Source organism: Lactuca virosa, chromosome 2, assembly GCF_052849685.1.
Source record: "Lactuca virosa cultivar CGN04683 chromosome 2, Lactuca_virosa_CGN04683_v6, whole genome shotgun sequence".
Taxonomy (NCBI): Eukaryota; Viridiplantae; Streptophyta; class Magnoliopsida; order Asterales; family Asteraceae; genus Lactuca; species Lactuca virosa.
The window spans coordinates 186,050,254-186,066,251 of record NC_136427.1 but is presented as its reverse complement, the minus strand read 5'-3'; the positions used below and the strand labels follow the sequence as shown (position 1 = coordinate 186,066,251).

At 35.8% G+C, this 15,998-nt stretch overlaps 1 long non-coding RNA gene across 3 annotated transcripts; it reads left to right on the top strand.

The window, feature by feature from the left end:
* Nucleotides 1-5,137: 5,137 nt before the first annotated feature.
* Nucleotides 5,138-8,026, top strand: LOC145156661 (uncharacterized). Of its 3 annotated transcripts, none has more exons than XR_013736846.1 (4): nt 5,138-5,809; nt 5,915-6,437; nt 6,524-6,757; nt 7,903-8,026. It is a non-coding gene; the product is annotated as an uncharacterized LOC145156661 (long non-coding RNA). The 3 variants fall into 3 exon arrangements; XR_013736847.1 differs by lacking the exon at nt 7,903-8,026 and having other exon boundaries at nt 5,139-5,809; nt 5,915-6,159; nt 6,221-6,437; nt 6,524-6,862; XR_013736845.1 differs by lacking the exon at nt 7,903-8,026 and having other exon boundaries at nt 6,524-6,862.
* The last annotated feature ends 7,972 nt before the right edge of the window (nt 8,027-15,998 follow it).

The following is a 15,998-nucleotide window of genomic DNA, read 5'->3' as shown; positions in this document are numbered from 1 at the left end:
TAATCGGTATTAAGTTTGGTGAATTTGAACCTTTTATATGTTTAATAAAACTTCATTTTATTACTTATATATTTGGAGTTTGTATAAGTTATAAAAATAACCATTTTAAAACTTACATTTGAGTATTTTAAAATTTGACGTTATTAACGTTTTATAAAACCGGATTTTATTTTAAACCAATAACTTGTCATATCTTATGTCCACATTATAAATTTTGAAAACCAAACTCCATGTGATGTTTATTTTGTCTGAAATTATTTTAGCATGCAAAAAACTAATTTATCAACCACACATAATAATTGCATAAAATAAATAACACAAACATGCAACAAATTATATGTGCATAAACATAACCAACTAATGACATTCTTTTGTGAGTCAAAACAAAAAATGTCAAGTCCATTCCTGAAATGGACATTTTAAGGGACCAAAAATCTTCTTGTAATGTTGTTGTAGAAGCTCCCACTTGAGTAAACATCATTTGCTTGCAAAAGATTGGAAAGACTTCTTGAAAGCAATATTTCAGTAACTATCACTAAAAGTCCAATAGCCCTTTGTAAACACCAGTAGTGACACTTTTCAGAAACTGTCACTAACTTTCAGCATGTCGTTAAACTCGAAAATTGCTCTTTGGTCTTCAAAAAATGGCTCCAACTTCATTTCTTGTTACATTTTTGTACAAATAAATTATTTCTAACAACTAATCTATTAATTAAAAAAATTAACCAAGAAAACTAATCTATTTAACTTATTACATACCATATGAATAAATAAATTATTACAACCATTTTATAATAAAAAAAAACCAACACAACAACATAACAAATACAATGGTCATTGGCTAGTTTATGCACATCATACACATCAACATACACATTTAAACAACCTTTGTTTTTCTAAGACAACTTTAAATGACAAAAGATACATAAAAACTTTTGTCACATAAAATAACAATTATAAAATTGTCATAGAAAATATGTATGAACTTATTTTTTACACAAAACCAAGTTATCCATATTCTCCAAAAACTAAGATTTCCAAAAATCAAAAAATCTAACCAAACTTGCAAGGTGGCTCTAGATACCACTTGTTGGGTTTTTATTCAAAACTAGTTTCAAAAACATAATTTTTAGCAATAAGAAAACTTGATCATGTTGAATAACATAAACAAGTTAAACCCATCAAGGATCATTTTGCAAGTTGTAGAAAGATTTAAACAAGCACCAAAGAAGAAGATGAAGAAATCACAACCTTTGTAGTTCTTTGGATCCTATTGGGAGGCTTGGAAGTTGATGAAGAATGATGAACTTTAGAGACACCAACAATGACTCAACTTGATGTAGATGTTAGTCCAAAACTCTTAAGACTCTTAAGCTTTATGTTCTTATAAAAAATAAGAACATAAACAGAGCAAAGGCAAGAGTGTGATCTTCAAATCTTCAACAAAACTAGAGAGAAAACACACACACACACATGCACTTACGGTTTTTTAGCATTCTTCAAAGAAAGGAATGAAAGCCTCACTTAAAATCAAGTTCTTTACCCACAAGTCCTTAACACTTTAAGACAACCCATTCATCTTTTGTAATACTTTAATCCCATACTTCTAAATTATGTTCCCTAGATTAAAATAAGCTACAAACCATACCTCTCTTTCCCTCTTTAATTTTTGGCAGAAGTAAGAAGAAAAGAGAAGCCAACGTTTATAAACTTGTAATCTCTTTTATAATTTATAAACTTTGTCATTTGGATAAAAGACAAAAGTCTTTCTAGTCCAAAATGTTGTACATGACTTAATAAATCATAACATATGATATATTATGTTACTTGCTAATGAAAATTAATTATTTCCTATAAATAAATAATTCCCAATTTAATTATAAGAGTTTATTAAATATTTATTAAAATCAATTTCTAATAAATAATCAATTATATAAATTTGTTGTTAGTATGACCCTTTATTATCATATGTTATTTAGAAATATCACGTTAATATGATTCTTGAGCATACTAGATCTTTCAAAACCTACAGTTCCATTAAGAAGCATTCAAGGCCAAGTTCAGAAGAAGTTTCAAGTTAGTGTGTCCATACATAAAGTGTAGAAGGAAAAAGCAACAACTACAAAGCATGTGATTGGTGACTATACTAAGCAATATGAGATGTTAAAATATTATCTACTGGAACTAAAAGCAACTAATGTGGTTACACATGTGAAGCTTGAGGTTGTTAATGAGCCTAATACTACTTTAAAAACAAGGCAATTTAGGAGGGTGTACGTTTGCTTAAGGGAACTGAATAAAGGGTTTAAATTAGGGTTAAGAGATATTCTTGGATTAGACGGTGCTTTTATGAAAGGGCACTTTCCAGGCCAAGTACTCACTACAATTGGTTTGGATTCAAATAATAGCATATACCCAGTTGCATATGCCATTGTTGAGGTTGAGAATACCAATAGCTGAAATGATTTCTTGAATGATTGGGAGATGATTAAGATTTTTATTCTAGTTCTAAAATTACTTTCATAAGTGATAGACGAAAGGTATTGTTTTCTTCTTTTTGGATAAGTAATTGTTCCTTTATTAACCATTTGCAGGACTAATTTTTTGGTTTAAACTTTTATAGGGAATCTTACCTGCTATTGTACAACTATACCCACATATTGAGCATCAATTTTGTCTAAGTCATATCCATGACAATATGAGGAAAACATGGAAGATAAGAGTGTATAACGATCATTTATGGCAGTGTGCAACAACCACCACAATACCATAATTTGAACATTGCATGACTGAATGTAGCCACTTTGATAAACAAGCTTCTTAGTGGTTGAAAAGAACCCCTCCCCCCCTCGTCATTGGGTAATAAGCCATTTCTTAGGTTACACTCATACCTTAGGTTTTCCATTAATAATTATTTGTGTATTTCACTTATTTAATATATTGTGAAGTCTTCAATAGTAAGCTTATTCATGGCAGGGATAAACCCATTATAATTTGTCTTGATTTTATCAGGCAATACCTTATGAAGAGGATTTTCAATGTGATGAAAGTGATGTCCAAAGCTCCAGGCCCAGTCACTCCAACAACATCAAAGTTACTTGAAAAAAAAAACAGGGAAGCTTCATTCCAATATAGGGCTAGATGGAATGGGAATGCAAAGTATGAAGTTTATGGTCCTTGGTGTGACCAACATGTAGTTGACATCCGAGAGATGTCATGTATATACAGAAGGTGGGGGTTGAATGGGATTCCATGCAAACATGAAATAACTACAATAAATGAAATGAGTGATAGTGGAGAGAAATTTGGGGAGCTTTACACTTATGTTTAAAAAGTGTATTTACTTGAAACTTCGAAGGAAGCTTACTCTTACACGATAGACCCCATAAAGGGTAGATCCATGTGGCCAAAAAGTACATGTCCAATAAAATTAACACCACCTCCATATCACAATCAACCTGGAGACCAAAGACCAAGATAAAGCGTAATATAGATAAAAGGAACAAAATGTTAGAAGCATGGTGCAAGTCAACCTGAATGACTTACCAGAAAGTTTCTTAGTGTTAGGTGTAGGAAAGGCAACAATAGGGGTCATAACTTCAGGACTTTCAAGGGACAATAAGGGAATGTAGGAAGCATTAAAGGGATTAATGGAGGTAGAAGTCAAGGAGGAAATGGATGTGGCAGTCAAGGCAACAGTTAGTGTGTTTAGAGCATATCTTTTGGTTTATAATTTGTTTGTTTCTCATTACTTATGATTGTATATTGTTGGATGTCTTTTGGATGTAATGGTTTAGAACATTTGTCATGGTTGTATTTTGGTCCTTTAGGACCTGTTGGTCATGGATTTAGTGTCAAACTTTTGTGATTGTTAAAGAATGATCTTTCTAGTGGTTTTAAGAGGATAATATTGATGTTTGTTATATAAGTTTGTTAAGAACATGTCTAATGGTTTTTGCAGGCTTAATGAGTTTGTTATAAAACAACCAATACACAACATGATAAGGTTAGGCACGAATGAGACCTTCGACCAAAGTTTGTTAATGTACAGTAGGTGCGAAACATCACAACCATGCCACAGAAACACACCACCATTTCGATTGTTGATGTCTATGGGTGTGAGCATAGATGATGAGTAGGGAAGAAGATGGAGATCGTAAGTAGGTTGAAGATGGAGATCGTGAGTAGGTTGAAGATGGAAGAGTGAGTTAATTATCTCTTTGTATTTACTTTAAACAAGATTGCAAAAATGGTCACTATAGTTGGAAAGACCAAAATACCCTCCTTTTTTTTGTAGGTAACAACACTTTTGGACGGATGTTACTATGAGGGACCACAACCAATAAGAGAGAGAATTTAATATATGTCCTTCTTAACCAAAGGAATTACCAAAAAGTTAAGTAACGATCAATATAGCCTTCAAAATCAAAGTTGTATCATAATGGTTGGAATTTCGTTATTTGGATTGTGATTTTATGATTGACTTGCGGTTTTATCAAAAATATAAAATAAAATAAAAATAAATTTTTGCTTTAGCATGATGAAACTGCAGATGACATATATTTATTTGTGATTTCCACCATCTCATCTGTGATTTCTTCTCTTCAATCTCATTTATGATTTCATCTCCTCAAATGAGATTATACAAATGTCTAATGCATAAAATTATATATTAAACACTTGTGTAGAAATAATGATTTCAAACTGTAACGCCCCATTTTCTGTCTATCCATTTTGAAATAGGGTTATTAAATAATTCGAATAATGATTTCATTCGGTGATAACTTGTAAGGTGAAATAAGTGAAGTTGATTAGTAAAAAGGCATTCATAGATGAAAAGAGATTAATTATATTGATTGAAATGTGATTTATAAAATTAAATGATTATTAAGATATTATTAAGATCAATGAATAATGATAATAATAATTAGAATTAGAATATTTAAGTACAAGGTCTAAATGGTAATTTTTGTAAATCAATTTGTAAGACAAATTAGATTTAGGGTTTAATATGTCAACTTGATGAACCCCAGGGACCATTTCTGTCAATACCCCAAAACCTTGCTGTCTCATTCCTCAGCAAGAACGCAGACGATCTGTCGTGTTCCTCAAATTAGACCTGCATATCTCGATTATGTTCAAAAGTTGTTTAAATCCTAGCCACTTTATCATAACTTTCGACCTTTATACACATACATTAGGGTTAAAGGATCAGAAATCCGCAAAGGCTGCAAAATGTGTGTGTGTTCTCGGGTGGTTCTTTGCGTCTTTCCGGTAAGGCTGTATAGTTTTCGATGATATTTTCTTTGAGATTATTTTTGATCGAAGACTAGAAATATGTTGGTAACACCAAGGAAGAACCAGCGGGCAACAATGGTTGTTATGTATGATTTCCGACGAATTTTACCAAGCTCTAGTGACGGGATTGACGAAGAAGATTCAATCATCTCCGGTGATGTATTCAGCCAACGCATGTCGACTTTTTGGGAGTCTACCTTGAACCTACAAGGAAATAGGTTTGAAATAATAGTGTTATGGAGATATGGTCAGTTAGACCTCACTGATTGTAAGGTTCGATGAAGAGGTTGCAACATCAAGCCTTAGGTGGGCACCGAAGAAAATAGAACTAGAAAAAGAAGATGATTTGGGTTGTTAACTTCCTCTACGAAGATGATGATGCTGGTTGTTGAGCTGTTTTCGACAAGGGACTCAGGTATGCTGGAGTTGGAAGCTTCGCCGGAGGTGGTGATGCTGTCAGAATGGAAGTTTGAAGTCGACATAAGGGTGAATGTGGTTGGAGGCGCTGGAGGTATGTGATTGACTTTCTTTTTTCTCATGTATTAGATGTTAGGTTTAATCATTAATGGGCTAACAAATCAGTTTGGGCTAATAAATCATATTGGGATGAATATAGGACTAATTAGTATTTGGACCTGGAGATTTGGGTTACAATAAGACTAAACGGAGTGGGGGTGTCAAACCCACTCGCCATGCCGGCCAGCTATCCAGGAACACCGCCCCCTAGCTCTCGCTAGGAGGGTCGCCACTCATGCCTCGTTACAGATTTGGCGAGAAGAGGGAGAGACTGAGGGAGCAATTCGATTGGTAAAAAATCCCCCAAATCTCCATCACAAAACCCACTGAGTCATCTTCATCTAGGTAATCCCAAATTTCAATTCTCAACACTTCGATTACACTTTAACCTTGTTTAATTTGATAGTTTTTGTATGTGGGAAATCATGAACCTTCAGAGTTAATGACAACAATCAATTGGCAAAGCTTGCTTTGGTAACAATGGCAGGTGGGGTCTTAACATTTGGATCAATCGATCCAGCTTTCGCAGCAAAATCCGACGGCCGTGTCGGTGGTCAGGCGTTCGGTTCTACCCCAAATCAATCGGCACCTCGTTCATCTTCACCAAGAATCAATAACTCAAGGTAATTTCTGGGTTATATATAAGGTAATTTATGGGTTATATATTCTCTATATCAAAGTGATTTGATGTTTATTTATGTGGTGGCAGAACCAATATTTAGATCAACCCACCGGTTGCACCACCGCTAATCGGTGGATACAATTGTGGGTATGGTGGTTGGGGGTGGTCGGCGTTTTCATTCTTTGCACATGGGCCTAGTGTGGTTGTGGGAGTCGGCGGTGGGTTTGATACCTTGGTGTTTTTTATGCTTCTTGGTGCTGCAGCAGATGTCGTTAGAAGGTTCTTTAGATCCAGGAATGATTATGACGATGAAGATTACTGGTAAATTTTTGTGTAGAAGAACACACTTAAATGTATGATTATTTTTAGATGTATAGATCACATAACAGGGTGAATATCACTTGATAAACTTGATGTCGATATAAATTTGATTGGAGTATTAGGAGTGCTACCACTCCCTACCAAATGTTAATGTTAAGTGTTAAATGGGAAAAAATGAGATGTCACTCAAAAAGCTGGCATGACAAGATGCTAGGAGTGTTACCACTCCCTTTAGCCTAATAGTTAAATTGAAGAAGGCAAATCTTTATTATTGGGCTAACTATATTTTTATCATATGATTAATTAAAATATCAATTAGATGGAAAATATTATGTAAATATGTTTTGGTGTAATTATTTATAAGATTATGGTTATACAATGTTGGTGGGTAATATTAGGTAACGACATTTAAATATGATTTATGTTGACGAGATGGGCAATTATAAGTAATTAAGTTTATTCAATACATTTATGGAATTTTTATATTGGTCACATAGGAACATCTGGCGATCGAGTTTAACTTTAGGTCATTTGGGGTGTTTTGAGTAGTAGATTGAGGCTTGGTCCCTATGTGTTGTACATGAGACTTGTAGATCCAGTTTGGAGTAGTGAGTAGTTCAGCTATCCTTCAGATTGTGAGGTGAGTTTTCCTCACTGTACTCGTTGGTCGAAGGCACCAATGCTGACCCATTAGGTTATATATTCCGGTATATAGGATGATGTTATGTTGGTTATATGTTGGACTGGTAGATCTATATGATTACATGTATTCATTGATTATATGTTAGACTGGTAGATTTGTATAATTACCTATACTTGTTGGCTATTGGTTATCGTTTCATATGTCAACATGTTACTGTTTTGTTGGGTTGAGACGATCCTGCTTGGTACTGAAGGGAAAGATACACGGGCGATCCAGTTGATAATGTAGGCCCAAGGGAGCGGTACAACTTTATGTTGTAGGCTCGGGAGCAGTCCAACTATTGTAGGACTTGCAAGGCGGTCTAGTAGATTGTAGGCTCGGTAGAGCGGTCCAGGCAATCTGTAGGCTCGTATGTACGCATGCATTGTATATGTTTTGAGTGTAGGGTACTTTGGGGGAACTCACTAAGTTTTTACTTACAGTTTGATTTTTATGGTTTCAGGTACATCAGAGGACAAGGACAATACGAAGACGTGATTGTACACATCATCCTAGATTCTTATTTGAGTTATGATTTTAGGATACTTTGATTCATAATTTTGGTTTATGGAAACTATGTTTTTGTGTAATTTATTGAAAGACCCCTTTCATACTTAACATTATTACTCCAAACATGCTACATGCATATTCATAAACATATTTTACATATATATGGTTTTGTTACAAAAGACTGGATACAAACTGACTAACGAGGTTTTTACAAAGTTTTATATATTACATAACTTCCCAGGAATTTATACGCTAAATACAAAAGCTATAATATTATCTATTCTACATCTTCTAACAGTACATAACTATATTGGATGCTTATCACCTGCAATAAACACTGAGAGGGGTAAGCAGTGACCCTTAGTGAGTTCAATAACAGTTACAATATAACGTTATGCCATATATATATATATATATATATATATATATATATATATATATATATATATATCAACATGACAGAAGCAAAGGAGGACAAAGAACAACAAAGGCATATGAGTATCATATGACATGCTTTCCATATCAACGAATAATCTGATTCAAAGATTTACAATCAATAAGACATAACAATTTCAACTTGATATACATCAATAAGACTTCAGCCCGTGTGGCATAGACAATAAACGATTTCTGAATTTTCATTTGGCTAGCAATTTACAGGCTTTCAGCCTTAGCTAGCCTTCTGCCAATGCCAAAGTGATGCTTAATCATTCACTTCATGGTCAAAGGCTACATACCAATACCCAAGTGATGCTTAGTCATTCACTTCGTGGTCAAAGGTATAGCTCATTATCATAATAACACGGGAAAGCACATTGCACATATAACACATAACATACAATTGTCCCTATATTGAACTCACCGTGAAATAACCGTAGGTTAAAATAGTAATTTGGGCAGCATTTTGTTTCTATAATTAACTTTATTTGATGAAAACCGGAAGCTTTAATGAAAATCGGGCCTTGCGAGGGTTGAGTTTCAAACCGAAAAGATAAATTTCTCGGGGTCTTCGGGCACTTCGGGATGTTCTTCGGGTGTTAGGTATGATCCCGGGGCTTCGGGGGATGTAAAATAGCTTGAAAAAAGGTTTAAAGTGAAAAAGTGTGCAAAAATCCAACCAAAATCGGGAGGGTTCACACCTCCCCTTATATAGGGTGCGAGGCTTCTGATCCGGAGGGAAGGGGGACACGCGTCAGCAGTGAAGATGAGGACACGCGTCGAATGCAAGGGCGAGGCATGCGTCGGATGTGTAGGCGAGGTGGCTCACTTCGGACCTTCGGACGCGCCACGAGTCGGACACGCGTCACGCATGAGAGGCTTGTACGTGGCCGAGTCCGAGCCTAGTATGCGAAGCTTCTCGAATTTTGTGCCTAAATCTTCAAAAATTCATAACTTTCGCATACGAGCTCCGTTTTCGACGTTCTTTATATCCACGCGTAGGTGAGATTATACTCTATATCTTTCGTTTAGACTCCGTTGGCTAATTTTGAATTTATTTTTAATATTATTATTTTTAACAGACCGGGACAGGAAAATCTGTTAAAAATTCATAACTTCTTCATTATAACTCGGATTTCGATGAGATTTTCGCCTAAACGTTTCTAACGAGATAATTTACAACTTTCAATAACATTATTTTTACTTATTTCCAACTTAAATTTTACATTTTCATTAATTTCAATATTTGACTTTTGATTGGAATCTCATACGACTTCCAATACATTTCGAGTGATTCTAAAGATAGTTTTACTTTAATCCTCGTAAAACTATCTTGTTAGAACTCAATGCTCAAAACCATATACTATTTAATAATATTCATTTTTTAAACTAACAAAACACGATAATTGAACGTGTATGTTACAAATACCTCTTCCTTTTGAGGATTTCGTCCCCGAAATCACAACGATTTAAATAAATGGGGATATTTCGCTCTTATCTCATTCTCATTTCCCAAGTATAATTTGGGCCTCGATGGCGTTTCCACTTTACAAGCACTAATTCCACTTCTTTATTACGTAATTCAGTCGTTCTCTCGTTTACGATCTCTTCGGGCTCTTCTACATATCTTAATTTATTGTCTTGTTTCACCTCAGATAACGGAACCGTTTCATCATATATGCTTAAACATTTACGCAGATACCTCACATGAAACACATCATGAATACATGCCAAATCTTCAGGCAATTCCAAGCGGTATGCTTATTTACCAATTCTCTGGATGATTTTGAAAGGACCAATAAATCTAGGACTTAGTTTTTCTTTCTTTCCAAATCGCATAATGCCTTTCCATGGGGATACCTTCAGCATTACGAAATCACCCACCTGGAATTCTATGGGCCATCTCCTCCTTTCTGCATAGGACTTTTGTCGATCTTGGGCCGCTTTCATTCTTTCTCGTATAATTTGAATCTTGTCAGTGGTGTCTTGAATCATTTTAGGGCCTCCAAGGACTTTCTGTCTTACATCACGTCAACATAATGGAGTATGACATTTACGCCCATATAGTGCTTCATATACCTTCAATATATTTTCTACTGTTTGGATTGTTCTCTTCTTCTGACCATCTGTCTGGGGATGATAAGTTGTGCTGAGAGAAACACGAGACCTCAATTCATATTGCATACGTGTTTAAAAAAAATGAGAAGTGAAGCTGTTATCACGATCAAAAATAATCTTTAGCGGCACACCATGTCTTGCAACAGTTTCATCCAAGTATACTTGTGCGTATTTCTCTATTGGATCTGTTTCACATATGGCAAGAAAATGTGCACTCTTAGTCAGCCGGTCGACAATTATTCAAGCGCTATTATTCTGTATAGCAGTCTTTGACAATTGGAGCAGCACTAGACATAAAGTCAGCTCTGAATTCTACTTGCTTATCTGGGGTAGTGTAGGCAAATCATCCGGGAAAGCGTCAGGATATTCGGGAATATCATTTACAGTTTTCTTCTCCTCTTTTGAGATATCAATTGTATAGGCTAGATAAGTAGAATACCCCTTCGATATAAGTTTACGGGTTTCTAGGAAATAGATTATTTTTAAGATTTTAAGTCTTTGTTTACCGTAGACATAAATAGGACCTCCCCCCCTTCGATAGGGATGCGTACCATCTTTTCGTAACATAAGAGTTATGTGCGGTTCTTTGACAACCAATTCATGCCGAAAATAATTTCAAAGTTGGGCAAGGAGATAGGAATCAGGTTAGCTAGAAAACTATAACCTTCAATTTCTATGACACAATCTCTATAGACTTTATCAGCAGGTAATGATACACTTCCCGAGGTATCTACATGAAATGATTGGGCGAATGTATAACAAGCAATTTGAAAAGAATGCGCAAATTCATGAGACACAAAAGAATTTGAGGTATCATAATCAAATAAGATCTGAGCAGGTCTAGAGTTGACGAGAAATGAACCAGTCACAACCTTCGGGTCCTCGTGTGCCTCTTCTATGGTAATCTGAAATGTATGACCTTTAACTAAACGATTGTCAAACTCTTCAAACTGCTTAATTGATGGCAGTGCTCAAATCTGCACTCGTTCTTCATTCTCTATTGGGCCTTCGGTTCTAATCTCTGAGTTAAAGAAAAATCAATTCTCATTGCAGACTCTTAATCCTTTTTAAATTTTGTTTATAGACTCAACCCAAGATAAGGTAATCACTTTTGCTACAACAACAAATCGAATGGTCATATTCTAATGACCTTTGATTTCATAACACAAAAGACACACAACGAATCATACTCTTATTTCTATTAGTCAAACACTATCATAGAAGAAACCTTCCTTCATGTTCTAATGTGATATAATATCTTCATAACTAGTAGCATTTCTAGCTAATGGTTGCTTAATCCTTTAATGAAGGTTGTTATACTTTTATCGACTACCTCGACCATCTCCTTCTTCAATCTTCCGATTGAAATTTCGTCGCTACACGAAACATGGTTCTCTGAACCAATCAACTCACTTCGCAGATTTATATTAATCGGACTCGATTCTCTATGACCACTAAGGTCTGAATGAAAATCATCTTCTTAGTCATCACCAAAACAAAGGAAATGACATACTCGAACAAAAACGAAATCAATTTCTAGCTTCTTGGTAACCTTGTGACTTTCCCTGATCCAAGTGTGAGTCATGTGCTTCCAGTAGTATAGGCCTCTACTACTATTCACACCTACTCATAATCGTCCCAAGTATTGTCTCGCAGTTCCCAAGTCACCATACAAAAGTTTTCACAAGGCAACTTATCACACCTGATTGTGTTCAAACAAGTACATAAAACAATTTCTCTTAGACTCAACTAGGGATTTTGCGTTTCTAACAAACATATCTTGGATTTCTTAAATTCACCTTCTAAAATCCTTTTATGCATAAGCTCAATCTAGCATATCCTAATATTTTTCCTAGGTCGATAGGAATTTTACTTCCAAATTCTTCATATAAATTCTTTCTCGGGTAGTGTCTACTTTACAAGATATACTATACCAGAATTTACTCTAGTAGTGTGGAGACAAACGGTCTCTAACTATCTGCATCATCTTCTAACTCATGCAAGTTATCATGCACATTTATTCATTTCATTATCCTTTCATGACATCATCATTCCTTTATATGAGAAAATTTTCTTCTCATGGGTGTATCTTTTAAGTATACTTCATAGGAATCTATCCTAGGAAGTCTACATTTTAACTGCATCTCAGCATGTTCTACTAGCTTCGACTTGGTTCTATGTCATTCCTAACAGCAACATCTCTTCTCATACAATACTATGAGTGTATATCTTCTAGTCTATCTTACTCTAACTAGTAAGTCATTCAGCATTTCACAACCATCCTAATCATGTATGTTAAAGTCGGCTTAACACACTATGAAACTTTCATAAGGATGTGATAGAAGTCAGCTGTCACTCAGTATTATTAAATACTAAGTCTGAGCATCTTGTATATGGATACATATCATCTCTTACCACACTACTCGAACTGCATACTACATCACAATGTTAGGCAAGTTCTTGGCCTATTGAGTTTGGAAACTTTGTTAGCCTTTCCTTTGATCTTCATTGAATTCTTCTAAATCTTGCACAACATCAATTTCGATATTGTCGAAGTATTTATCACCATCTTCAGCTCTTCTAACTCTGTAAGCAATCACTGCTTCAATCTGATCAGTGGTGGAACAACTTCATGGATTACACCAAAACATTCATCTCGTCTGAATGTACTTTGAACACACAACATTCCTCCAAAGGTGTTATTATTTCATCAAACAAAATTTGAATGTACAACACCACTCTATAGGTATTAATACACTATTTACGGTATCACTTGATAGATTTTATTTTATGATATCCCTTGACTGTTTATTTATGAAGTTATCGATGTCAACTATCGTAAGTCTCCTTATCACTTCGAAAAGTTTCATGCCAATGGAATAGAAGAAACTGAAACAGTTCTATCGACACATGGATGCTTCGAAAGAGTGACACCACGTATCTCCAAGTCGTGCTCGAGCTTTCGGGTATTTTATTTATCTTTTAGCACATATTAGCATATAAGGCATCTCCCTTAAAGTATGCTAGTGCACACTATAGCAAGTGAGGTATTCAACCTAAAGTATACTAGGCACACATCGTACCATCATTACTTAGCAATTCAAGTTTAAGCCTAGAAATCCTTACAATTCCTAGTTCGCTTAAACTAATGCTCTAAAATTTTTGAAGTAGCTTAGTACTTTAAAATATTAAGATTTATCATTATCCAATACTCCACTTAATTATTTCCTATGCTCTGATACCAACTTGTAACATCGTAATTTTTCAAACAGATTTTTCATTTTAAAATCGCATACTTTTCATAACATATTGTATAGAAATCTCGTTTATTCAAATTACAAAGCACAACTCCATTAATAATTCAGGATCCTCAAAACATAACTCTTTCTCTGGTGTGTACAATCAAGTCGGTTCCGTCCCGCGATCCTGAGAAAACCTGAAACACATAACACATAACACGGTAAGCACAAAGCTTAGTGAGTTCCCCAAAATACCACATACAGCACATAGCCAATCGAGGCTATAACTCGGTATGAACCTCCGGTCAATGTGTCTCAGCGGGACCCTCCAGTCCCGTGGCTCGTTGGACCCTCCAATCCGGTCTAGCTCGTTGGACCCTCCGGTCCGGTCTAAATCGTTGGACCCTCCGGTCCGGTCTACTCGAGGACCCTCTGGCCTCGTAAGTCGTTGGACCCTCCGGTCCGGTCTATATAACACATAGCATACATATATCACAATGCACATAAACTCAAACATACACATAACACATAAGACCCTCCGGTCTGCACATAGTTACCACTTTAGGTAATGTATAGTGAGAAGACTCACCTCGGCTAGCAGGTGAACAAATAACCTCGCGCTCGGATCTCGAACTAGCCTCCTCCTAACACAAGGATGAATATCTATAATTAATACTCTTTTCACGACTCCGATAACCGGAGGCGATTCCTTCTTTTTCTAACTCTTTGAAGTGGGTAAAAGACCATTTTACCCCTCCAAGGTCTCTATCACTTATGTTGACCAAAACCCCAAAGTCAACAGAAGTCAAACTCGAGTCTACAGCCCAGATTCGACCCGACTCGGCGAGTGCACCCTTGTGACTCGTCGAGTCCACTCACTTTCTCCGAAATCTCATGAAGATCTAGCTTAACTCGTCGAGTCGACCACACGACTCGCTGAGTTAGTTCGCGACTCAGTCTGGTCAGGAAACCCTAACCGACTCGTCGAGTCGGATCATTGACTCGGCGAGTCTATCCCGACTTATACTCATTCAGACGATTTCAACCAGATCTATCACTCTAAACTATAGATCTATCATCCCAAGGCTCAATAATTACGTAAAGCTTCGATCTTTACGTTCATACATGATGCTATTGCTTCAAAACGCCAATACATGCTCTTTATGAAGGTTTTTGCTCATCAACCCTCATTTGGACCACTAAAGCTGAGGCACCTAGTCTCCAAGGACCTCACAAGGTTCAGATCTGAGGTTTCCCACCTCAGATCATGTCTCACTTAGCTCATAAGCACAAAAGAAGGGGAGTTAAACCCTAAAACTCCCAAGATCATGAGGTCTAACCAAAATAGATGAAAGGATGCAAGATTATACCTCCTACAGCAGTCACATGTGAAGAAATGCTAGATCCACAGCCCCCATCTCGTTCCTTGCTTGAATCATGCTCTTTTCCTTCCATAAAACCCACCAAATTACTTGATTTCATCACAAGAACTCGCCTATGGCTCCAATGGCGATTTAGGGTTTCTCACAGGAGATATGAGGCGCATCCAAGGTCATAAGTTCCTTTAAATAGGCTCCAACCCCGTAACTTAGGGTTTTCTCTGCCCAGTACCTACTCGGCGAGTCCCTCCTCTGACTCGTCGAGTCCACTCATTAAATCCACGCGATCAACTCGACTCGACTCGGCGAGTTGGTCCCTCAACTCGTCGAGTCCCTCATTCAATCTCAAGATTAACATACACAATAATGTCCCTGAAAATCCGGATGTTACACATATACTCCTAATGAATCCATTCATATATTGAACTTCCAACGGTTTAAGTCTAAATACCAATCCGTGGTATTTAGTTCACTTAAACTACTGCTCTGATACCATGACTGAATGACCCCTTTCATACTTAACATTATTACTCCAAACATGCTACATGCATATTCATAAACATATTTAACATATATGGTTTTGTTACAAAAGACTGGATACAAATCGACTAACGAGGTTTTTACAAAGTTTTATATATTACATAACTTCCCAGGAATTTATACACTAAATACAAAAGCTATAATATTATCTATTCTACATCTTCTAACAATACATAACTATATTGGATGCTTATCACCTGCAATAATTAAACACTGAGAGGGGTAAGCAGTGACGCTTAGTGAGTTCAATAACAGTTACAATATAACGTTATGCCATATATATATATATATATATATATATATATATATATATATATATATATATATATATATAT